The sequence below is a fragment of the Pteronotus mesoamericanus genome, unplaced genomic scaffold (genome assembly GCF_021234165.1).
Source record: "Pteronotus mesoamericanus isolate MK-2021 breed Mesoamerican mustached bat unplaced genomic scaffold, CSHL_Meso_final contig_94, whole genome shotgun sequence".
Taxonomy (NCBI): domain Eukaryota; kingdom Metazoa; phylum Chordata; class Mammalia; order Chiroptera; family Mormoopidae; genus Pteronotus; species Pteronotus mesoamericanus.
The window spans coordinates 42857746-42884840 of NW_026555285.1; the positions used below are offsets into that span (position 1 = coordinate 42857746).

Below are 27095 nucleotides of genomic sequence, written 5' to 3' on the forward strand. Positions count from 1 at the left end.
AGGTCAGGGCAGGATTTCCTCCCTCCCTCCCTCCCTCCCTCCCTCCCTCCACCCTCCCTCCCTCCCCTCCCTCCCCTCCCCTCCCCTCCCCTCCCCTCCCCTCCCCTCCCCTCTCCTTCCTTCCTTCCTTCCTTCCTTCCTTCCTTCCTTCCTTCCTTCCTTCCTTCCTTCCTTCCTTCCCTCCTTCCATTTTGTTGTTTTTAGAATCTTTCTGGCCAAGATTATCCCATCCCAAGCCCTTTAAGCTGTTTTTCAACATTGGTCTCCCAAGTGCAGACAGAACCATTTTTTTCCTGGTCTCCAGACACCTCTGCACAGAGACTACATTTAGAGCTGGTCTCTCTTCATTTTATAGTCATTTAATTAAAAATGTTGCATAATACATTCTGGGCATGCGCAACTGTGATCTGTAAGCTTTATTAACTAGTGAGTTTGCACCTTCTTTGAGTTCTTGGATTTCTTAAAAAACTGGCTTTCTCTCTTGTGCCCCCAAAACAGTTGAGGTTAGCAAGGGTCAGAGCTCCGCAGGTGAATTTCAAGGATCTTGACCTATTTCTTCTTCAACATTGCTATGAAGTTGAGGCAACTATTTTCTTTGCAAAGAAAATATTTTGAAGCTTTCCAAAAAAAAAAAAAAAAAAAAAAAGAAGATGAATAATGTTTAATTGTTATTTTTTTATTGGGTCAGAAACCTTAAACTCCATGGCAGTTGTGAAATGAACTTGAAAAAAGTGACCATACTTTTAGATATGGTGGATATTTTTAAATGGCAGGCCTTACCTTTTCCCTAAAAAAGTAAAAAAAAGAATATATATTGTTCTTTAGCTGTTTGTTTTTCCTGTTTTAGTCCAAATTCCAATGATTGGGAGCTTTTAAAACTAAAAAAAAAAAAAAAGGTAAAGTTTAAAATAGGTGACTTTCTTTCGCTCTCTCTCTTTTTTTTACAACAAAATGTTTAACGAACGTTTAAGTGATCTTTGACATAAAGAGGGCTCTAGTTTGAAAATAAGAATTTATAATTCTAAAGTATTAATAATCTGGAAGTGCAGGGTTCCTGAACACCCCTACTTGATCTATTACAGCTTCCCTTCCAGCTGTATGTTTGCATCATGCTAAGAGACCATAGTTTACTGTTACTTTTATATTATCAAGTGCTAATGTGTGAAAGGCTTTTATTGTGCTTTTACTACTCATTGGATTAAGTGGTATCTTATTCAATATTCTTTCACAGACTTGAGGGTATTCAGACACCAGGAGGTCAAGTACTATGTTAAAAGCTTAGACCAATCTTTTTATAGGACTGCCATAAAGAATATATTCATTTTACTTATATTACCACATGGCTCTTATAAAAGGTCAATTCCAATGGAATACAAAATAGGTTGCAAATGGCAAATCTTATGTCATCAACAACAAAATTATTGTATGAAATAGCTTTTCAATTGCCACCTCTCCCTCTATAAAGAAAGGTACCTTGGAGATTTCTTAAAACCAGATCTCTTTGTGATGCATTTTGTATAATAGGCATGAAATTGTATAAACTCAACCGTCTCTATTTTAGTCAAGAAAATATGTATAAAGTAAACCACTTAGCTTCCAGTCAAAACAACAGGTTAAGTGCTTAAGTTAGTTATTCACAGCAAAAAACATAAAATTATACTTTTTCATTTTGTACAATAGTTATCTTAATTTATCAAAATAACTTTGAATCAGTTTCTCAGCCTAGGTTATTGATGAAAAGATAAATAATATCGTAAGAAGTTACATGCATAAACATAAGCCAATTGTTATGATTTAAGAGTGGCAATTTATTCTTATCCAGAACATGCTTAGTAAATTATACAAAGGTTTTCAGTTTAGCAAGGGGTTTACTATATGTAGAAATATAGCTTAAAATAGTCTTAATTCTGTGTTGTAACCAACGTTGCATTTATATCCGGAATAACAATTTCCCATAACTGAAAAAAACTATAGGACACATTTAAAAATGAATTTTAACCTTTAGCTAGAATATACAGTACAGCTCTTGACAAAGCCATTGTTATTCCTCTGAAATATTTACCTTCAAAATTATGACCTTGTATTTGAAAAAAGTTTAAAAATGCTCTGTGTTTTGAAAGGCTTTGAAACAGTATTATTTTGAAAAAATGAGCCTCTCTCACAATTACTATAATCAGGACAAATAGCCCAATGGAATACAAATAAGCAAGAGCAGACTTTTCCCAGTTCGACATTTCCTAAAGGCTGTCTTCATTCAGAGTGACAATTCCGATTTTCACCTAATTAAGCATTAGAGTGAACCGGTGTCCCAAGAGAGGAGCCTGAGGTTCCTGGAAGTCCCAGACCTGCCCCTTGATGGGCAGGCACTGCCAGGGAGCAAGCAGCGGCCTGGGACTTCTGGAAGGTGCGCTGGGCGCCCAGAAGGAGGCTCTGCCGGGCAGCACCAGCCTGGAGGTATGCACCACCTAAGCCACAGTTCAGCCCGGTTACTGTGGAATTGATTTTCACGGCTCATGACAGAAGCTGTTTTCAGCCCTTGAAAAGGAAGTGGCTGGGGCTGATACTCCTAACACAAACAGCAAATTGCTCCCTGCCTTTCATAGCATTCGAGGTCTGTTACGTTAAGGTTCTAATGGCCTTTTAACAGTGTTTCCAGCTGAGCAGCAGATGTAAAGGATGCTGAACATTGAGAGCACTGTTCTTTTTCTTCCCCTCCCTGAAAGAATTGTTTTTTACAGACATTGTACGAACAGCGTATCCTGGGACGTCGTCCGTGGCGTGGTAGGTTTGAAAAACTGAACCAAATCTCAGATAAATATAAAGTACTCTCAGTACCCTACATCTGCCACTTTATTGGGCTGTGTGTCCCATAGCACAGCCCATGAGGAACTGAGATTATGTCACTGTTAGGAGTGGCCCCGTTCAGTCACGTTTCATCTGGGAGAAAAGTAATAGAACCCCATGATGCCTTGAAAACACCTTCTACTTTAAGTGAATTCATTTTAATTCTGAAATGCACAACATGTTTCTGACCACACTGTGTTCAACTTCTAGGACTATACCCAGTCTACTTCTGGTTTCCCTTTCTGTTGGTCTGAGTATTCAGTTTGACCTTCTGCTGGTTAGGGTGGGAAATCTTGCCCAGATAGGCGGCAAGATGAGCCTACTCAAGTTTGGTCCGTTGAAGAAGGTTGGCGCTTCATTCAGCCTTGGGGACTTTTCGGGAAAAAGTGAAACATAACCGAAAGAATGCTTGTTGAATTGGACATGTAAAAAAAATGAGAGAAACAGTATGTCTTTTGATTTTACTTCGGCCCAAGCAGTGCTTCGTATTTCAAGTTTCCAGTGGTAACTAGACGAGGTAAGAGGCAAACAGCTCTGCGGATGAGTCATCATTCCTCACTCTGGGGACGGCCCGTTTTACAGGCTTTTGGAAGGACCTGTATGACGTTGTAAACTGCCACCATGTTTATTCGCCCAAATTGAAAATGCCCACAAACCACCACTTGGATATGAAGAAGCATGTAGTTTCCTCTTCCTTCTCTTCCTGTTTTCTCCTTCCTCTTCCCTGTCTTCTTCACTCACATAACCTGTCTGGTTTTGGGTGACAAGGAAAAAAGAGCATTGCAATTGAATTTACACTTCAGTGTGATCAGTTGAGCTCGCCCGGGTAGCAGTGGCACAGGAGGACACTTGCTGGTGTGGCGTTGAGGCAGCCATGGCTTTGCTTCTTGGCTCTACTGCTTAGCCTTTTCTCCAACTCTCTGTAACTAAGTTTTTTTCAAATTTGCCAACAGGGACAAGGACAGTGTTTACCTCTCATTATTAGTGGTTGTATGCAATGAATTAACATTTATAAAGCTCTTAGAATAGTGGCTGGCATATAATAAAGGCTATCATATGTTTGTTAAATAATAAATAACAGATAACAAATTGGCCGTTGGATGGCGTGGGGAGTGACGGGGAGGGTGGTGAGCCCTCTCGGGGAAGGGGGACCAGTGAGTTTCCTAGGGCTCCTCCGCCTCCAGGCCCCGCCGGCCCACAGGGGGCTGCCGTCCGCTGTTGATGTGCTTTGTGATCCGATCCGGTGCAAGCTGGGAAGGACCCGGTGGATCCCTTCCCTGCAGTATTCGCCCTGTCGGCCTTTCTGGCCCTGTAGGCCTTCAGCTGTCCTCTGGCTGCCCCGTACCCTTGATCCCTTGTTGTAGGGGGACCGTGGCAAGGCGCTTTCTGACCCTCCCCAGAAGGGCGCCCGAGAGCCAGGCTTAGGTGTAAGCCTCCCTCTGGGCACTCCGTACCTCCACGTTCACCCTCAGGTCTTCCCCAGGGAGCCCACCAGGCTCCCTCCGCAGATTCCTAAACAGAATTTAGGCTGGAAATCCCTCTTCTCTTTAGTTTTTCTGTATCGATGTGAAGCTCAGAGAGGAGAGACTGGGAAACTTGCAGGCCCATGGCCTTCCCGTCACCTCTGTTCTTCCCCATACCCTTGGGGCAGGGTGGCTTCGCTGCCTCTTCTCTTCCTGGCCTGACCGCAAGCCCTTCAGCCAGGACTGAAGACTTTTGTCTCCTCAAGAGGTCAGGTCACACCTGACACCCGGGCCCCTGCTGGTGGAAGCCGGTGAGAAAATAACAAATTAATGGGCAAACAAAATGGAATCAGTTAAGTATTGGTAAAACAGTATCCTGTTGTATTCGCAATATGAAAACCTCTGAAGAATCTCTCAAACATCAAGTGAACTGGGAATAATATGAATTCTTTGTTTTTATAGGAATCTCTGGGCTTCTTGGCAGATGGTATGATATAGAAGCAAAAGAACTTAATTCCTTTTTTTGTGCTTACAAATTGGTTATTTTCTAGTTTTCTTACCCCATTTGAACCCTAGTTTTCTTATCTCTTTAAAAGGGCAATAACATAGCCTGGTTCATGATATATATTTTTGTTGTTGTTAGGATTAAATGGCATAATGCATGTGAACAGCCTGACAGAGAGAAGTCTCCAGTAAATGTTATTTCTTTTTTTGTCCAGTTCCCTTCTGATGCATGTATCGTGATGAGAAATCTTCCTATTTCTTATTCAGAAGAGGAGCAAGACCTAGTAGGCTGTAATCTCTGCTGTAAGATTTAGTCATTTTTAATTTCCTTTTATGATAAGCTTCTAAGAGAGAAGCTCTAATAGAACATTAAAAGGTGATCTTGAAATGCTGTTAAATGTCACATAGCAGATCTTTTAAAAAACATTTACTTTCTCTTCTTTTCCTTCTTCTTGGAAATTGGCTCTGAAAATTCTCTTTCATGCCACCGTCACAGGTCGGATTGTGTTGTACATACTGTCAGCATGTACAATGGATTACTCACCTTATTTTAATTTGCTTTGATTATTTTAATTTTCTTAAACCAGTGCTTCTCAAACTTGAGTGTGCAGCAGAATCACCCAGAAGGCTCGTTCGAATGTGGGCCCCACTCGGGGAGTTTGGGATTTGGTAGATCTGAGATGAGGCCAGAGCCCAGCTGCTGCTGCTGCCCGAGGTCCCCAGACCACACCTGGAGACCCACTGCTCCAGGTGTAAGCCTTCAGCATCCGTGGCTTGAGGATAAATTTCAGCCTTGGTTTGACAGCTTGGTTTGACATTCAAGAACTTGAACTATCTTTCTAACTTACTTCCCCCTTCTTCTAGAATTTTTGTCTGATAAAACCTTCCCAACTAACTTTTCTTTTTAAAAATTTTTCAATTTTTATTTACTGATGGGAGGGGGGTGTCGGGGGGGAGAGAGAGATTTGGCATCCCATTTATTTTTGCATTTGTTGGTGTATTGCCTCAGGGCTGCCCTTTAACTGGCTGAGCCACCCAGCCAGGTCCTAGACCCTTTCCCTCTGCATCTCCTTTTATTTGCTCACAACAGTGCTTGGTCTGTCCTCCCCCCTTTCCTCTACCAAGTAAAATCCGGTTTAGCTCAAATATTCTTTCATGAACTTGTCTTAGGTTACCTAGTCCCTGTTTTCTTCTTTATTGCCAAGCTTTGACTATTTGTTTGGTAATTCATCAAATTCCACCTCCTCATGACTTTTCCTTAGACTGTCTTGAGCCACTTAAGATAAGTCCCTTAATTTTTGTTTCCCAAATTTGCCCTTGTGATAGCTGAGGGCACTTTAATACCTATTTGTGCTCCCCAGAGCACAGAGCTTGCACATAGTAGGGACTTAATAAGTAATTGATTGCTCCTTGATTAGAGATATAAAGAGACTTTTTTGGGGGGTGGGAGGCATTCCAGCAAAATTAAATCGTGTAATATAAGGGCACCCTTATATTTTCTTTGGAAGATTGTATCTGATACATTATAGTAGCTTAAGCCAGTGGAAATCAACTTGTGAAAATACAGACCACCAGACTTTGTTGTGTGAAACATGTGTTTTTGTGGCTTTTATTTTATTTTAGAGCATAATATTTCTCCTGATGAAGTACCTACTGTATATAACTATATGTCTATCAGAATACTTTTTTAAATGCGACATACTTTAGCTATCACTGACAGCAGTTTTCAAATACAATACCTGACAAGTGTAGAGAAGTTAAATGGAAAGAATACTCTAGGTTGCAGTGACATTTCCTTGGAGATACATTGATAGAGAGCAAAGTTAGTTTACAAAGTCAGGCCTAGGGATAAAGCCATCAAACTGTACCACCTTCGGAATGATGTTTATGATGGAGGCTTTGAATAATAAATTGTGCCACTGGAATGTTTCTAGGAAGCACTTGTCATTTTGTGAATTCCATTGAAAGCTGTTACGTACCTTGGTTCTTTTAACTGACACCAGCTCAGGTCAGTAAAATTTATTTTTAATGACTTGATTAAAGAAGAGCAGCCACAGTTTCCCTTCCCTGAAGGTACACACAGAGTAGTGAAGACAGACAGACAGATGGTTAATTTCAGTACAATGTGGGGAACGGAGTGACCGAGGCACTGGGAGCCCAAAGGAAGGCAGGTGAAGGGCAGAGGGCAGGGAAGTGCACCCAGCGGGAGGGGGAGGGGCAGGAGCAGGAACAAGGGCTCTGAATCAGGGATTATGAGGCTCCTTTTCCCTCCACTGGAATAATTTATTTCTTATATTGTACTAATTGTTCTTTCATACAAATGAGTGAGCACTAATTCTGTGGTAGATAGGAATGTAGATTCTTCTGTTAAATAGAAGATCATGCCCTATGAACTTCCTCCAAATTGGGCAACTCTCGTTTTGAAAGTTGCATCACTTGCTCTTTGTTCAAGCAAACAGAACATGCATCTGTCCTTAGGGAATTGTATTCAACCTTAAATTATCTTAGTTCCCATTTGTTAGTAAAATTTCTGGTGAAATTTTAGGAAACATAACCTATTAAAGTGGGTTTGACAGGATAAGTAGACATATAAATATTTTGATGAAAATGACGCTATTAGTGTGGCACATTTTTTTTTTGCCATTGGTGGCTAAAAAGAGCAATTTGTGCTGTGAATCCTTTTTACTAACTTTCTTACAGAGATGGTGCAATCGGTGACTCCAGCTGGAGAAAAGGTGAAACCAAGTTAGCTTTTTGTGCCCCTTGTGATCTGACGTGGTTTAGTTTTTAGTTTCTCTCTTTTCTATTAGACTTGTCCCTGTGAACACTTAAACTGGCCTGCCGTTGCACAGTTTGCCTACGGAGATGTCTTAAGCAGGTTTGAGGTGATAAAAAATACAGCGGATGCCCAGATGACAACAAGCAGAAAAAAAAATCCCTTCTTTAAATAAAAACCTCTATTTTCATTTGTAAAGCAAAATGTTCTCTCTTAAAAGTTAATAGCTGCAAAAAAAAAAGTAGGAAGGCAGAACACTCTGAGTTATAAAATATGATTTGGTAGCTCAACAGAGATTTAGCTGTTCCTGAGGAAAAAAAATCCAAATCGAGTTGTAAAAAGAAGGTATTTAAAAGCATGGCACAAGAGAGCCTTATTTTCGGAGCTGGTGAGCCGCCAAGGATGTGGCCACCTCGCGGCGGCTGTGCCCGGCCAGCTCTGCCTTGTAGCGGGCACGCAGAGTCGGAGGGATCTGCCAACACCTGTCTTTCCAGAATGCCACCGTGGGTGAAATAAGAGAATTCCAGAAATAGTTTTCCACACAAAAGCAGGCGCTACCCCAGATTTTGTTTTACTTCAAGTTGATCTGTACAAGGTAGTGTTTCTAAAAACGAGGCTGAAAGCTTGTTTTTCTCCCCACGTGGCACTGAAGTCCTGTACTTGTGTATTTCTTTAGGTGTTACGCGTGTCGACTCTTAGGAGACAGTGCATTTTTCCTGATGGAGTAGGTATAGCACTGAAGGTACTGTTTTCTAAATTGTCTATGCCTGGTCTTGAATGAAGGACATTAACACTCCACCCGAAACATTGGATAGGAAGTCTTGCGACCCTGTTTCTTGGCCAGTGGACCAATTTCCTGTCATGGAAAATATAAGCCTGACACATAGCATATATTTCTTGAAGTCGAGGCACATGGTGTGGGTGGGGGTGTGGGTTTGGGTATGCGTGTGAACTCTTGACTCAACACAATAAGCAATAAGAAAGTTTTATTAAGGACTAGTACTAATTCTGAAGTACTAGTACTATTTGCTGAAGTACTTGTTTCAGCTGGGATAGACATACCAATTTACTTTCCTAATCATTAGAGGAAATTCCTCTGTTTCACTTGGGAAAATGGGACGGACACTCATGCTGTTGTGATTTTAAGGAGCTTTCCTGTGAACGAATGATTTGCAATCCAATTGTTTTTCTAAAACGGAATGCTGTTAGAAGGAACACTTCTTACTTTCTGTTACATTCTGCAGTATTTGATTTAAACATGTTGGAGCAGTAATCATCTTCTAACTAGTATTACAAATATAAAGCACAAATACCTGAGATATGTGATTGGTCTCCAGTTAACCTGTCAGCTGCTGAATGGCAGGGCCATGTCTCCTGTACCCTTTCATGGCCTCCAGCACCTGGCACACGGAGGCATTCAGGACATGGGTATTGAATGTACCCAACGATGACAATGACCGGGGCTTTTATTTGAGTCCTAGAAAACAACCTCTGTGTAGATGTTAACAACTCCTGTGTATTCTCTTTTGTAAAAGGCATTCTGCAAACTACTGGGCATGAGCTAACTTTGAGCCATTATATTGTCACTCTTATTTCTACAGATTTTTATTGAACAAAAGTGAGGTCGGAGCCCCTGGCTCTCCCTGAATTGCAACTGGGGGAGGGCACATGGGATAAGGTGCCATGTAAGTTATTTCCGATTGAGATTAATGTTGAGATATTTCTCTACCATGTAAATTAATAATCTAGAGAATAAAAGTTATATTTAAAACTGGTAAACATCATGTATTATTTTCCCCATCCTACTTTTTAGGGAGAGGAAGAGCATCTTTGCATTTACCTGTACCTTTAGTTTGGGGGGAAAAAACCCACAAATATTATACAACCATAATATTCTCTTGAGTTTTCTTCTTTTTTTTTCTAACTACCCCTCCCCACCTCCCACCGACAGCTGTTAGCGTACTTTTTATCTATAAATCTGTTGTTATTTTGCCTGTTAGTCATTTTTTTTTATTAGATTTCACATATGAGTTAAATTGTATGGTATCTATCTGTCTCTGACTGGCTTATCTCACATAGAATAATGTTCTCTAGGTCCAGCCATGCTGTTGCAAAGGGTAAGATTGCCTTTCTTTTTATGGCAAAGTAAATGGCCATAAATGTACCTCAATGTGGTAAATGTACCACAGCTTTTTTTACCCACTTATCTGCTGATGGACCCTTACTTCCAAACCTTGCCTATTGTAAATAATGCTGCAGTGAACACAGGCGGGCATATATTCTTTTGAATCAGTGTTTTGGGGTTTTTTGGCTAAATTCCCAGAAGTGGAATCGCTGGGTGAAAAGGCAGTTCCATTTCTAATACTTTGAGGTAAGTCCATACTGCTTCCCACAGTGGCTGCACCAGTCCGCATTCCCAGCAACAGTGCATGAGGGTTTCCTTTCTCCACATCCGCACCAGCGCTTGCTGTTTGTGGGTTTATTGATAATCATTCTGACAGCTGTGAACTGATACATCCTCGTGGCTTTCATTTACATTTTTCTGATAATTAGTGATATTGAACATCTTTTCATAAGTCTCTGGGCCACCTGTACGTCCTCTCCGGAGAAGTGTTTATTCAGGTCCTTTGCCCATTTTCAAATGGGATTTTTTTTTTTGGTGTAGAGCTTTTTAAGTTCTTTATAAATTTTAGATACTAATCTTTTGTCAGATGTATCACTGAATACATTCGCCCAGTCAGTGGGCTGTCTTTTCATTTTGTTGCTAGTTGCCTTTGCTGTGCAAAATCTTTTTAGTGTGATGTAGAGGGATTTTAAAATGTCTTCCTGTTAGAACACTGGGTATTTAGGATATGATAATATGTAACATTGATGGAGCTTTCTTTATATCCCACATACTATTTTAAACTCTCTCTATATAGGCTCTCATGTAACTTTTGCACTACCTTTCCATCACTGATATTCTTATTATTCACATTGTATAGATGGGGAAACTGAGACAGAGGGAGCGCAATTAACTTTTCCGAGGACACAGGTGCGCACGCAGACGGAGGAGCACGTGAGCCAGGCAGATTCCAACGCCCATGGACTTGACTGTTGCCTTTTGAATCATACAGCATTTATCCCCTCACCTCCTGAGGGACTCTTGGGGTGCTTACAGATCTTGGCTATTGTAAATAGTGCTGCAGTGAACACAGGGATGCATATGGTCTTTTGAATCAATGTTTTCAGTTTCTTTGGACAAATTCCCAGAAGCGGGATCTCTGGGCCTTCCTGGTGCAGCCACTGTAGAAAGCAGTGTAAGTTACATTACAACCGTTAACAATGGAGCTGCCGCACAATGTTTTTTAGAAATGAATTTTTAAGACGGATAATAGCATCTGCTTGGGTTTGATGAGTTCAGCGTTTTGTGTTACTACTTTTTTTCTGTAGTATTGCTTGGAAATGGCTCTGTTTAGATGCAGATTGAATATTGGTCTTTTTTAAGAATGGTAAGGTGTAAGAATCCAGGATCTAAGTGCCGCTTCTAGATAAATAAATTTTGTAATTTCTTTGCAAACAGTAGAAAAGAGAGCACCCTTGTTCCCAGGGAAATCGAGTGTAAATTCGCCACTCCAAAATTCTCTTAGAAACATGGTTGCTATTTTAAGACTTTAAACTCCTCCGGGGCTGGGTATATGCGATTTCATTTGTTTCACATGTACTTTGCCAAGGCTGGACAAACAGATAAGCGTCTTAACTGGTAGATTTAACGGACTATCTGTTCACTTTTAGGTGTCAACATGGGGTTTAGTGAAAAATATCAGGGATAGGCAAGTACTGACATGAAAAAGGAAGATTAGTAAAAATGAAGTAACTGGTATTTCTGGCATCACGCACTTTTCTTCTCTTTCCCCCTCCCCCTCCACGTGCCTCTCTCCCACCCACCTCTCTCCACATACACACACAGACACACACAGGCACATACTCTTCTGTGTTAGGGTTTTTTAAGTGCAATTATTAATGAGAGGGATGATGTTGGAGTCAGGATACAAACATTCTATCAGACTGTAACATATTGTATGTTACAATATGTTATTACTCCTTGCAGTTTTTATTGACTTCTAGAACTTCCTCAAGCCAAAAATAACCTTCACTTTCCTCCAGCCCTGACTAGAGTGCAGTCGACACAGTGACTTTGGGGGTACTGGCTTCCAGTGTCACCTCAGCAGAGGAGAAGAGAAAGGGTCTGGAAGGAAAATGAGTGGGAGAGAGCAATTTAAAAAAACGGGTAAGGCATAGAAGCTTTTATGCTGGGTCATTAAATCTTCTTGTGAAAAAAATGTTAATAGGGCTCTAAATCATTTCAAACCTAAACAACTGACATATTATGACAGATCCTTCTAGATATTTTCAGTTTTTAAAATTTATTTATCCATTGGTGCTATAAAATATTTAAATGATACAGAAGGATTGGCATCTTCAGAAACAACCATTCTTAAAGGTATTTATGATTCTTCCACTGGTGTTTTACATGTACACAGACATTTATAAATATTGTGTATACTCAAATGGCTACATACTGTATACATTTTTATGCAGATATTTTCCCACTCAACAACTTATCTTGCAACTTGTTTCCTTTCAGTACATTTCACTTGTTTCATTTCATTTCAGGACTTGACTCTTTTTTTCCCTCCCCTCCAAAGATTGCATTTTATTACTCTGTATGAATTTACTAGATTTAATACATCCAGTGGCCTGTTCACAGACCTCTAGGTTGGCTGTTACTGTATTATGAACTATACTCTGAGTGTCCTTACAGGTACACATATTCACATAGCTAGGTGTTTACCTCTGAAAAAAAATTTCTGGAAGTGGAGATGCTGAGGAAAAAGTCACAGCTACCCAACATTTCAGTGGCCACTCCCGCGTTTCTCTCTGTTGGTTGTGTGAGTTTACTCTCAACACAGCAGCACACGAGAGCACTCAGTAGTCACGTTGCTCAGCCCAAGAAGGTGCTCTTCACGTGGTAGTGCATGTGCATGGAGCTTTTGCTTTGTCTGCAGCTATCCCGTGCCCTTCTTGGTGCTAGCTCATTGCTCTTCTATTTCTGGGACCCTTGGTTCAAGGGTACGCCCTATTCAGATGAAGCAGGTGGACCGATGGAGTATTTGACAGTCTCTTCTGGCAACTTTTCTCTTTAGAATTAGGCACTGTCGCTGAAGAAAATAAATTGTATAAATAAAAATAGATATATTAAACATGCAGGGTCAATGCCACACCGAAATGCTTTATTTCTGTATTTGGAAGAGAGTACTGCTGTGTGTCTCTCTCCCAGTGAGCCCAGGAGTCATTTACCGATACACATTCATAACGGAACTTCGGGAAAGACATTACGTAGATCAGATCATGCGATTTCTTAGACATTTATAAATATCACGGGTCTCCTGTCTGAGTTTTTAAATCTGACCTGCTTCATTTTAGATGCCAGACCTATGGCCACAGCTAATTATATGCGTAAAACTGCTGCATTTCAAAACCTCGGACGTCTCCCCCCGCCTCCGCCACCGCCCCCGCCCCCCGCCCCCCCGCCACCCCATAAGGGACCTCGGAAGCAGTGACTGTGAGGTGTGTGGCCAGAAAGATAGGGGATGTACGGAAAGTGAAAATCTGACCACTAGAAAGAGCTACCATATCCTCTGCAAGAAATTGATTTGTTAAGCAATATACGTAAGTTTTCTTTTTGCTGTGTAATGTGTAGCAACGTATTTGCATATAACGAGCTGTTTCAAGTGTACAAGGGGTGGGCTGGGATCCTCATTCTGGGCCACAAGCGCCCGTTGTTCAACTTGCAGGCATTTTGTGAGGCGACTGACCTCCCATTAGTAGCTTGCAGTCAGTTGTGGTGGAAGTATTTATACCACAGAAATTGGCAATGACCAAAAATCGGCGCCTCATTTCCTGTAAAGGAGATTGTGAAACACCAGTCCAGCACTGTCCAAATGTACGGGTAATCAATCCTCTGTCCAAAAAGAGGGAAACTCTCAGAACTATTACAAAGCCATTTGCTTGCACAGTCTGATTTCCAATAAGCAGGGTAAAGTAGAAATTAGTTCTGTTGCACTTTTCACATCAAAACCTTAGTCATGCTTTACAGATTAATTTCACTTTTTATAAGTCCAAATAATGTTCATATGTATCATTATAGTTTTCCCTTAATAGGTATATAATTTGTTGGTTGTTTTTGAATATTTTCATACCCAAAGGATCTTTTTGCAAATAATACACTAAAGATTTCCTAACAGTATGATTTACCAAGATTCCCTGTGGTAGCTTATAACCCTAATGTGCAAAAGGGTAACCTAATATTTGAGCATAAAAACCAGGACAAACTGGCAAAAGTGCTGCTATGGAATTAAAGAAACAGACATTTAGAGGGATGGTGAGAGTTCCTTTGATACAGTGCCCTCATTTATAGGAAGGAAGAGTGGGAATTAATGCTATGAGAATTCATCTGCATTAGTATTTGAATTGGCCGGGTCCAACATAGCTTGGGTTCTAAGTGCTTTGTACATGACTATAGAAACGGAGGGCCTTCGGGCACGAAAACGAATAACATATCGAGAGTACAGTGTTAATTTTCCCCTTCAATGTTAAGATATGGAAGAATGGCTGTTATCCAGTCAAATTGAGGTATGTTAATAACTTGATCAGAATTTAAGGAGATTAAATATCAGAATTAGGGCTGTGCTGGTAAATATCCTGTATAAAAGGCAGAAGTAATAGGCAGTTATATAAAGGCTTGTGGCTTTTGCCATTCTGTAAGTAATAAAATGTGATTTATTTTGTACCCTGTCAAGAGGCACAAAGAAATGATGCCTTAGAAATCCTGCATAATAATGAACTGAGAGACTCTGGATGTGAAAAAAGATTATAAACAGACTATGATACCTATTTCAGTTTATGACTTACCGATCTATAAAGAAAATGAATTGTAAAACCCAAATTAAGCAAGAGTAAGGGTGGTTTGCTAATAATGAAGGCCAGCTGTACTCGTTGCTTTTAATAGCAATATTGAAGCATTAAAAAATGTGGTGGTTTCCATGGTAGAACTTTGGGAATGTCAAGAAGACATTTCTTAGGGGCCTGATGAGTTCAACTTTCTTACCAACTAGTTCATTTCAGTTTTAAGAATGAAAATTTTTAGGAATGTGGTTTTCTAAATGGCACTTTAAGATTGGACTAGTGTGAGTTCTTCCAAGTAGGCACGAGATTGGGTATTAAAGGCATGGCTTTTCTACCGCGATCTCTTAGTGCACTCATTTATGGTTTGCAACAGTTTTTTTTTTGTTTTTTACTATAGACTTCAGTTCTTCATGACGTAATTCATGCCAGTTTCCCTATTCTATTATTTTATTCTGATTCTGATGATTCTTTTGAAAAATCTCTTTGTATATTTGAAGATTCATGATTCTTTTCGGTATAGTGATTCTTTTGTTTCTCAGGCAACAATTCAAATTCCTATACCCTTGCCTTTGATATTTTATTCCTAAATGATCTAATTGTAATCTACATGAAGGTGAAATATTATTTTCTATCAGTATAGCTTTTTCCAATGCCTAATTTCAGAATTCGAGGACAAAAACATTCTGTACAATCTTTGGAATTTGGAAAAAGCCACATATCATTAAAGTACTATCTCCTGTTTTCTTTTTAAAGGCAGATATAGTATGGCCAAATTAACAGTTTATTAGATTATACGTTTAAGTTTTCATCAGCTTGTAGAGACAACAGTTTATATATGGTCAGGATTTTTATGTAACAGATGAAAAATAAAAAAAGGATAAATATACTTAGATTAGTAGACATGTAACTCTTGGGGAAAAATGTGCTGTTATAGCTCTCTGTAGAGATATGTGTTGTTAAGCATTTTTTTTTTTTACTTGTCGATAAGACTGAAATACTGTTTTACTTTATTCACTCTTTCTTTGTAACCTTAGTAACTAGCCCCTTAATTTAGAATGTATCCATTTTGACCTAAAAATAAATGGTCTATATTTACATAGTATTTCAGGGCTCATTTTTAACATGTCTATGCATCATAAAAGGTGTTTTAAAGTGGGTTATGTATATTCCTATATTGTTGAACATACAGTGAAAATTCCTTGGAAAGTCTTTTTTGTAGTTCCTAGAAGGTAGAGTCTCTAATGCTATTCACCCATGGCTTGATCTGCTCATACAGTTGCAGGTTGAGATAATATCAAAAACCGTCCAGTTCTGATGGACAATCGGCAAGTACAAGTAGAGACCGGTCTTGGATAATCTTCATTTAGAATATTAAGATCTGAATATTAGAGTCCTCAGTCAATGAGGAAGCCTGTAAGACGCCAGACAATACCTTAGGCGTCTGGGATATAGCAATGAACAGGCATGTAGGGTTTCCGCCCACACAAGGAGGCGTGGTGGGAATGAGGTGGGTGGATACAGCATTTCTGGCTGCGTAAAGACCAGCTCTGTGTGAGTGAGAACAGCAGAGCACCCCCGCAAGCATTTTGGCTACTTTGTGTCGGTGTCCTTTGCTTCAGCTGGAGCAGTCTTATTTGGAAGCACATGTACATGGTGTTGCTTGGTAGGATGTGCTACTTGAATCCAGAAAAGTCTTTTCAAAATGCTGCTTCTCCAGTTCAAGCTCTGCAGTGTCTTCCCTTGCTTCTGAAAGAATACATAATTACTTAACATGGATGTAATATGCTTATGGAGTGGCAATCTCCACACCCAGCACACTGACCAGAACTCCGGTTTGCTCCGGGACCCACCTGCCCTCATCTCTGCGTGTCTGCCCTTCAACAAATGACCTCTGGTGCATCCTTCACATGGACGCTCAAGTTTCCTGTCCTCAGGAAGCCTGCCTTGAACTCTTTGCCAAGGTCAGAGCCTCTTTGCTTCCTCCTTCTAATGCCTTTTTGGGGAGCACTTGGAACTGTTGCCGTATTTCTTAGTTGAAACAAACAAGATGATTATTAAAGCTACAAAATGTATGGAATAAAGTTTATTTTTTGTCATCGAAAGAGACAAGTCGTGGGTTGAGGATAGGTTTGAAATTACATATTTTACCCTAGAGAGAAGCTGCTTTTTGTTAGCAATATTATTTCCTGAGTGACTGTGTACTTGATGAATAATTAGAGGCATGTCACAACTTAGGAAATAATCTAATACAGTATTGACTTAGTCCGGGTTCTATCAGTGAAAAGACAATAAAATTAAATTTTGATTTATTAACACAGACATATGCAGCCTATACTTTTAGAAATGAGCATCCACATGACATTTATTTCTCATTCTATCAGTTGAAAATTTGAGTATTGATTTCTACTTTTGTGTTTATCAATATAATGAATATTGATTGTCATAAAAATGTCTCATTGACATTTTACAGTCCTAGAGTTCTTCTAAATAAAGAAGTAAATTAAGGCTTGTGTAATTCTATTGTCACATGTTTCTCAAAGTAATTCTCCTTCCATTCTTCTTCTCTGTTTCTTCCTTCTTTTCTCCCTCTTTTTTTACTTTAAATAGGTAGCACATGAACACATGCCACTGTATAGAAGTGTGTGTTGTGCATATATTGATGCCAGAGGTATAAGTGAATGTTAAAGGTCCCCACGGCCACCTATGATCTCTTGTCCCTTCTGCTCAATTAATGTTTCCTACCAGAGCTTTTTCTGAGCGTTTACACATATGAACACACACACACACACACACACACACACACACCATATTACATGTATATCTTTATAGATATGTAGGTCACATTCTTTCCCTAGAATATTTTTCCCTCCTCTTCTCTGTAAATTGCTTTTCAAATGCACAAACTTTCAAGTTCTACTTAAAACTTCTCACTGGAACTCTTCCAGAAGCTCTTATCTCGAACCCCTTTATGCCTTTCCCATCTTCATATATTTTTATATTTATAATTTTTTAAAATTTATTTTTGTGTTTATTCAAAAAGAAATGAAATCCCCTGGATATTTCCTCCAGTGTCATATTTTTGGGGGGACTTTAGAGAGTCGACAGTCACACTCCCCCTTCTTCGCTCCCATAGCTTGAGACAAAATGAGAAACAGGATAGAGAAGACAGATAAGTGGAGACCAGAGTAACAAATGGAGATTAAGGCTGATTGTAGATCTGCATTTAGATCTCAGGTCAGAAGGGCTTGCTGCCAGTTCCCAGCAGAATTTAATAGACTGGCCCTGTAGTTAATGGTACATCAGGATACCCGGAGGCCTCTGCCATTTTTTCCTGTGGACCAAAAGCAAACAGAAAGCAAATCCATTCAATAAAAAAGGGAAAGTTTGTATCGCAAGATTGATCCCTTCTCCATGTCCACCTGTTCTGATAATAGACGCTCCTTCCGTTGGTAGTCGGGGGCAGGAGCGGCTAGGCGTATTTGAACAGAAGCGTCTCCACAGGAAGCTTCAGTGCCGGGGAAAAGGCGTACTGGGTTGTGGACCTTCACTGGCTCTACCTCATCCTCTGTTCTACCCAAGTTTTTACTCCAATACATTACTTCAGATTGATTGAATGATCAAATCTGTTTTGTTTCCCCATCCCACGTGCCATCTCCTAAGCCAAGGCGTTGTTCGGAAGACAGTGAATAATAACTTTCAGAAACAGCTAACGCATAAGGTAAAAGTATTCAGAAATCTTTGATGTAAAAATGACAATTTAGATGATTCCGAAAGCCGTTGGTAAAAATGGGGGCTTGATGTGCATCAGATATAGGTTCAGAGTGTATGTAAACTTTGGGGGTTTTTTTTTTTTTTTTTTTGCCAAAATAAGACTTTATTTTGAAAGTCATTTGAAAGACACTAAGACTCAATGGACAGACATAGATTCCAAATGCATATTCAGTCCAACCCCCATGAATAGTCTCTGTGGTGCCACAAAGTCGCTTTCTGTGGCAATTCCTATTTTTAGGTTCCTGGAGAAGAGCTCTTTTCTTTTCCCATAAGCTATTTATTTATTTTTTTTATTTTTTAGCTTTCTTAGAGGAGACCTTTATTTCCAGGATATAGGTGCTTGTTGGAGATGGGTATTTTTTTTTTTTTTAAATCATCCCGTAGGCCAAGTGAGTTCATCAAAGCGAGGGGAGGGGTCTCAGGCAGAGGTGCAGTGGACAGGTCCTCTCGTATTTGCTTATTACCTTGCTGCACGGAAATCTACCCGCGGAAGCGGCGTCCAGGAACGTGGTCCTGCACGCAGGTGTCCTCTCTCTGCAGCGTGGACCCCCGTCGGGCCTCCTGCTGAAGCCCCCGCAGCGCGCGGCGCCTCGGACTGCGATCGTGGAGGGAGGCTATGAATCGCTGGAGTTTTGATGTCGACGGCAATGCCATGAATGAGTGGAAAGTGGTTTTCGTTTCCTTCCTGGTCATTTAACTCCGTCACACGTAATGTCACTACGTGAAAGTCTCCTTATCTGTCACATTCACTGCGAAGTTGATGAGTACGCCTCTCGTCCCCGAAGCCCCCCACGAGGCGCACGCCCGGCCTTCCGTGTCGAGCGTAGTCGGAAAAGGGTTTTAGGGAGTTCGTGATCCAGAGGACCTCAGCTTTGGTGTCGGTCCCATCACAACATGTCAAGGTGGTAGCCTCATTGCCTGTGTGCCGCAGGACCACAGTGTGTGTGTGACATCATCAGGACCCAGCATGAAGGTGGAGCCATCGTCGCTTGGGGAGGTCACTGCAAGCCCTTGGCTGAGCACACAGAAAGCCCTGGGGTCCCACGGGGTGAACAGACGGACCTCCGAGGAGCCTGGCTCTTTCCTCCAGAGCCGGGTGGGCTCGGCTGAGACCCCAACGGACAGCGGCGACGGGAACCCGGACGCGGCCTCCCCAGCCGCGGTGCATGTGAACCCTTACGGGGATCCGAGAGCGAGGGGAACGCAGGGCTGGGGCGAGACCGAGATAAGGAGGCATCATAGCCATGGGTAGCATTTGTAAGGAAGGTCAAATGAGTGATTTAACGGTTTATTTTTTTCTTGAGCTTGAGCGAATCGAGGGTCTTATTCTTAGATATAAAGGTTAGTTTTGCATAAACTTTCATATCCTTTGGAAAGAAATATGAATGAAATATTCCCACCCTTTAAGTGTTCTGAGTGATGTTTGATGGTTAAAATGGAAACTAGTAATGCTGGTAGGCAAATGATTAATTTTCTTTAACAAGATAAAAATTTAGTAATAGTGCTTTTCCCATTAAAGAACTTGCCAACGACCACAGAAGACCAATAATTGATTCTTTGAGTTATTTAGACTAAATGTAACTAATAAACAGGAAGACAGTCTTTCTTAAGTTTTATAAATTCTCATATCAAGTGTATTCTGTGCCAAAGGGATTATAATAATTTATTGAATATCAAGATAGAATTAAGTTTTTTAACTGATTGTGAAGAAACTGATAGTAACTCAACTCTTCAGATGATGATGAAGTAAATTGTATAATATAAACCAGGCCACTTTGGAGCGTCTTGGTTTCAAATTTGGAAATGTGACTAGTTTGAGTGTTATAATCATTATAATTAAGTTGTAATTTTAATAACTCAGGTTTGAGAACATGTAAGTTGTCTTTAAATTATGCATTCATCAAATGAATAAGATAAAGAAAATTAAAACTGGGTGGAGCTTTAACCATGATATATGACTTTATATTACATTTGATATTGCCTTTTAAACATTCCAACAACAGTCACCTTTTTTGAGGAACAACTTATAGAACAATGAATGCAAATGACTTGGAGCAGTGAATTTTAAGAGGAAATTGAAGAATGAGGTGATTCATTGTGTGTATATATACATATATATGTTAGAAAATGTTTAAAGGATGTAATTAGAATGGAATCATTGTGTTTTTAAGTCTTTCAAAACACAAATTGTTGAAATACAACAATCCAGGTTGTGAAGATTCTTAAATTATTGATATAAGGCATCACAGTGGGGTTCCGACAGTTTTTTCTGGTCCTATTTGGATATAGTATCTGTGAATGATTCACTAAATGAGGTTATAAACCCTCATGTATTTTATCAGTGGTAACAGCTGAGGATTCCTGAACAGGCAGGGGACCACGGAATCCAGACCTTTGATGCTTGTTCCGACCCATAGACTTGCCCAACTTTCTTTATTTCCATGCTAGATATCAGCAGTTTAAGAACATTTGTGTTAACCAGCTGCAGAAACAGAATTATACTTCTTTTTGTTAGAATTTGGAAAATCTGTTAGCTGATTACCCAGAAAAAGTCAGGTTGTAGGCTTTATTCCCATTAAAACTTAGGAGAAAGTGCTTCAGGAACTGGCAAAATGCTTTACCCACTTCTCATAAAGTTATGACTTGAAATACAACTTGTAAAGCCAAATGTGAATGAACTGTGTTGTAGAAAGGCAAACTGTCTCAGTATGGCTAGGAGGAAAATTTTAGTTCTCTCTGAAATTTAGTTCATATTATTTTTATAAAACTATAGTCTGAATCCTGTCTAGGTAAACAGAACTGCACTTTAAGAGCGATATTAAGAAGAGTTGAACATATAATGCATTAGTAGTATTTCCTACCTAACAATGGACTCAATCCCTTGTTGCTAAGCTGATAGAATTTATTTGCCTAAAAGTTAAAAAAAGTATTTTACATGTCAAAATTTTATTATTTGTCACAAAAATTTTATGTACTTTGGATTTCTGTTTATAATACTCTCTTTAAGATCAAGAGAAAGATTTCCTCTTTTTTTCCCTCCCAAGGTGGAATAAGTGAAGTTGTATTTACACAGCTTCTATGTAAGAAACTTAAAACTTTGAGGTAGTTGGGAAAATTATTCATCTAAGTATTCATTCATTTAACCATTATATACTAAACATGGCCTATGTCAATTTCTAAGGTGTTCATTGTGGCGAGCAGTGCTACAAGAACGAATGAGCAATGTGCCTTTGTTTGGGGGAATGTGAGAAATTTATTATGGAAATGTTATCAATTATGTCTTTATCCCTTATGTATCCTTTTAATGTCAGTACAAAAATAATACTTTAAGGAGCAAAATTTAGGATTCTGTGCTACAATGAATGGAATCCAAAGGAGGACATGATCCTATGCCTTGTGGAGATTTCATTATAAAATATTTTTAGTATGAATATATTCATTCGTTTATTCATCTATATATGTTGAGTGAGTACGGTATACCAGACATTTTGCTAGGAGCCTGAAATACAATATTATAAGTAAATTCCCAAAAGAATACTATTTTCATTTGAAAACTATTAGCAAGTAGCATCTGACCTCAGATATTTCAACTTAGTTTATCAGCATTTCTTTTGCTTACAGATGCTCTGTGGCTTTATACTATAAATACAAGTATTAATGTATAAAATGTCTCTTTAATAAATACAAAAAATATATCCACTGTTTTTGAAATGTCCTGAATAAGTGTTAATGGAAAAGGATATTTGTAAAGCAACTAATTCTAATTTTGATAGAACATTTTCCTGTGTTTTCAGAGTACTTCAATATACCAATATTGTATCACAAAGAGAGTCTTATCTCAAACTGTATAGTGACTAAGGGGAAACTGTTGTGTAGGGAATTAGTAAGGATTTGGGGTTGGGGACTGGGGCAAGTTCAATCCAAGCTCACATATTCACAAATGTTTATTGTGTTCAAGCCTTGTGAACTTAAGCACTTAATCAGGCAAAATATTGAGGAATATTACAAGTTCTGCTTGAAAACTGAAAGCCTCTTCGGATTATAGACAGACCTGTCTGCCAACTCTGACATGTTGCGAACAGATGCACTAAAACATTGCAACGCTTTTCATCTCATTGGGGGAAAGACTGTTTTAAAGTTCTTAATGGTTATTTTTCTAAAAATGGTTCATTTAAGACCTTAATTGGGTACATGAAATGTTTCTTTTGTTATTGATCCTAGTACGTGCACGTTTGCAACATGTACTAAAACATCCTTTTGTTTTAGACGTTACACCATTTTATGAGGCATGGAAATGAGAAGAGCTTCATTCTTTCGAACACCGTTTGACTAGATAGCAAAGGAGAAACCGACAGACCTCAAACACCATGTAATTGGAAGTGTGGGATCCAGTTAGTGTATTATATTAGCTTGCTAATGCTGCCATAACAAAGCCGCAGACCAGGTGGCGCAAGTAACAGAAATACATTTTTCTCACATACCTGAAGGCTGGAAGTCCAAAATCAAGATGTGGGCAGGTTCTCTTTCTTCTAAGGCCTCTTTTCTTGACTTGGAGATGACCACCTTCTCAGTGTACCCTCACTCACCTGGTCTTTTTTTCTGCTCATGCTTCCCTGGTGTGTGTGTCCAGATTTCCTCTGTACAGGGACACCAGTCATAGTGGATTAGGCCCCACCTTACTGGCCTCAATTTATCTTAATCACTTCTGTAAAGGCCATTTCTCCAAATGTTGTCACATTCTCAGGTATGAGGGGTTAGAGCTTACCCATATGAATTTTGGGGGGTCGAGTGGGGTGAGATAGGGGATATAATTCAGCCTGTAACTGCCAGGAAAACTTTTAAGTACTTCATTTCATTTGTAATGACCAAGGTGAAAATATTTACCTCTAGCCAAGCAAGAGCTAAGATGGTACAGAGCCCCAGCAGAGGACAGATGAGAAAGTGAGTCCTCAAGCTTCTCCCTGGCCCCAGACTGAATTTTATGTACTTTGCCTACATTGCCTGAATTTTATGTCTGTGCCTAAGCTTTCTCATTCCAGGTTTTGAAAATGTCAAATAAATAAACTAAGATCCGTTTTACCTTTGATGTAAGAGATGTTTTTTTTTACCCTGAGATTGGTCAGGAACATCCAACTTAAAAAATACTTGAAGCTTGGGCTTTTTCACCAGCAATTTTATTGCTCTTACACTTTGAGCTCAGAAAAAACTTGTGTGTATGTGAGTGTGTGCGCGCCTGTGCCCATACTGGGGGATGGTCCGAGGGGGCTGCCACAGGCTGAGAATCTCCTAGAAGTGCACCCTGGCCACAGAACACCCGGGTGTTCAGACTCGTCTGAGGAGGAGCCTATATGGGGTGGGGATGGGCAGGTCATGAGCTCAGGGCACTCAGAGTCCTGGGAGCCACCAAGTGGCTGGCTGCCAGCTCTCTGTACCTTCCTTTGTGAGCGCCCAGGGCCAGCGGCCTGGTGAAGTGTCACCCTCTGGGCTGGCATTCCACCATTTATAGCCCACTCTTCACTTGGGTACTTTTCAGGTGGGTGGTTCTTATTTTTTTCTAGCTTACCTTCTCCCCACCCCCGGCCCCGCTAACTTCTTGGGTGGCTCACAAGGAAGACTATATTGTATGCCCATTACATTCTGTCTCACACAAAGAACATCCTTCATTTCAATATTTGTAGAGGCAATGAAGATTTTAATCGTGCTTCCAAAGTACTCATTCATAAACCAGAAGTGATACAGTAACATGGCCTCATGGCTGGGGAAACGAGAACTTGAGGGAGGGAGGTTTTTCCACAGAAATCTCTCCCTGTATCATCCCCTACAGCCCTGTCCCAACTCCTAAGGACAGGGTTTGTTTTTGTTAATTATTAGTTACATGGTGATACTTTGCAAAGGTTGCCTCATATTTTATCATGCGTGAAGGAACTGACAAATAAACTAGTGTAGTGAAAGTAAAGCCCGGTTTGCGAGTAATAGCCTGGTGGCTATTACCAAGTCCCTTTGTCTCCCCTGTTTCAGCATCTTTATCTCTAAAATGATGAAGATGATATCTGCCAGCCTAATTAAGAGATGTAAGGATCAAGGGAAGTAATGCCAAGGACAGTGCTTTATAACTGTGAGGCACTATACAGCCAGAGATGAGCACTGGTAGCCAAATGTGAGATTCTATTGGAGGTATTAAAAGCTTATAATAAATGCTTTTGCTTCTCAAAAATCTTGTCTATTCAGACTAAACCAAGGTGTCTTTTTTATAACCCGATTCCTCAAGTCCAAATCTCAACTTGATCTTGAGATATTCAGATTCCCAGGACCTTCAGCTATACCATGAATGTACTGACAAAGACTATGGTTAACATTTTTTAAAAATATTCAGTTTTTTTCATTGTCTTTCACTTTTTTTTTTAAAGAGTAGTTGTTCAACTGCATGGGGTTTTTTAGGGAAATTTTTGTGACCATTTTTTTGTATGTATCCTTCCAATGTGCTATACGCTTGCTAAAGGCAGGCACAATATGCCTGTTGTCCTTGTTTCTCCAATGACCATCACACTCAGTGCCTAGAACTCTAGAGAATCTCATGGAGTAAATTTAGACCACGGAATGTTTCTTTTACTCATACTAAAGGTTGTAAAATTTGTGTTTCTCAGAAAAAATTAGAGTTTAGCCCCTCGGTGCTGTGCTCTTCACTTTTTAATCACACTCCTTATTTTGAAAATAATTTTATATTATATCCCAATGAATTAAATATCTTTTCCTTCAATACTGTAGTTCTTGGGTAGAATATGTTGAGATTGTAATAATGTTGTTTACAACAGGTGGAAGTACTGCAATGGTTCAGTTTCACCATATGAGTTGAAGAGGGACATATTTTAATTTTTTTAAATTTTTAATTGTGGTTAAAATCGCATAACATTAAATTTGCCATCTTAATATATTTGTAAGTGTATAGTTCAGTTGTGATCTATATTCACATTATCGTGCAACAGACTTCTAGAACTTTATCTTGCAAAACTCAAACTCTATGACCCTTAAAAACCAGTTTCCCCGCCTTTCTATATCCTGTTTCTATAATTTTGTTACTTTAGCTACTTCATAGACAATTATTTTTCAAACATATTGACAGTACTTTTTCAGCTCTCTTTCAATGTCACATGGGAAATCTGGATCATATAATAATAAGTGATATTTTCATTCTCATTCATATACAAGAAAACCAGATACTTATTTTCTTTAATAAATGTTAGGAATTTTGCCTTGCTAACAGTAAACAGTTAAATAACAGACAACAAATTAAAACATCATATATATAATAATTTGTAAAAGAGTAGGTGTTTTTAAATAAAAAACAGATTTAGATAAGGAAAGAAGAAATAGATGTTTAAAAATTGCCTATTCTTAAATATCCATTATAATCTGAAAACCCTTTGTTTTCTAAGATCCTTGTAGAAACCATGTTTCACTTTTGCAGAGGATGGTTCAGCTGGATCAGTGGTTCTCAAACTTGAGCATCTATCAGAACCACCTGTGGGGCTCCTTTATAAAGCTTGCTGGGCTGAACCCCCAGCGTGGCTGACTCAGTAGGTTTGGGAAGAAATGCTCTGGGCCGGGGGATGACACACTTAGAGAACTGCTGGTCCCCAGATATTCTTTAAGGTAAGAAGAGATACTTGGTTAAGACCTGTCCAGTGGGTTTGGAAATGCTGTACAATAATCACCTCCTAGGGGTTTACAGCGACCCTTTGACTATGCAACACTCATTGAGATCCTGCCTTAAAATAGCTTCTTTGACTCTGTTTTTATAATTTCCTAAATTTACTTGATTGCAGAACCATCTTTTTACTAACATCTATTACCTTTGGAGGCGTACTCATATTCTATTTGAATAATTTAAAAAGTGCTCTTTAGCATAAAGGATTAGGAAAATGTGTGGTTTTCAATGTCATGTTTGAAAGTATAGGGCTATAAAATTCATTGAGGCAGGGCCATGGGTAGCTCATCTTTCCTTCTATCTTTAAACTCCATGTGATACCAACTGATTTCCTAATGTGGAGAGGAGTAGAAAGGATTTGTTCTAGTACTTTACGTTTCATCAGAGATAGAGAGTAAAGGAAATTAATACTTTGCCTACTTTCATTCCAGTGTTTGCTTTGAGGTTTGTACCTAAAAAGTTCCGTTTTATCATCTTAAATGGATTGTTTGTTTTTTAATTATGATCTGTGTGAATTTCACAATAGACACAAACTGGTTGAACATGGGAATATTGTGACAAATGCTTTGCCTGATGCAAGAGTTGTGAGGTACAATGAATGATACCTGCTTGAGGCTGAAATGCACCAGGTGTCCTGCTATAGAGGGTGGTGCCCGGTCAGTGATTAACAGCATCTGCGGTTATGCTGGGGTTCGCTAATGCATTTTTTCACCCTTGTGTTGGAGGTGAGATTTCTGCACACAGTTATCCTCCAGAGTTCCCAGGCTGTCCTGTGGAAGGATTGGAACAAAGATTTCTCTCTAGGGAGTGTAAAGAAAGTCTACCACTTCCTGTTCCTGACGCCAAGAAGAGGCATAGAGCTATGTTAATTCTCTAAGTAAACTTAGCTTTGCAAACATGCCATTCTCTGTATGCATATGGTACACCTCTCTTTTCTGTAGATATTTTACTCACAGCTTTTGTTTAGTTTTGTCTTTTCATCCATGGCCAAATAACATGACTGGCCAAAAAGGCTCTGAGAGTTTCTACAAAAATGCAAAGTAAACAATGTGACGATTTTTGATGCCTCCCACTGCACATTGTT

At 39.5% G+C, this 27095-nt stretch overlaps 1 protein-coding gene and 1 pseudogene across 1 annotated transcript in view; one reads left to right on the forward strand and one right to left on the reverse strand.

Moving 5' to 3' along the window:
- Positions 1-27095, forward strand: part of GPC6 (glypican 6) — a 987303-nt gene that overhangs the window by 11921 nt on the left and 948287 nt on the right. The gene's annotated exons all lie outside the window — the stretch shown is intronic.
- LOC129081004 (protein N-terminal asparagine amidohydrolase-like) lies at positions 18613-19552 on the reverse strand (annotated as a pseudogene).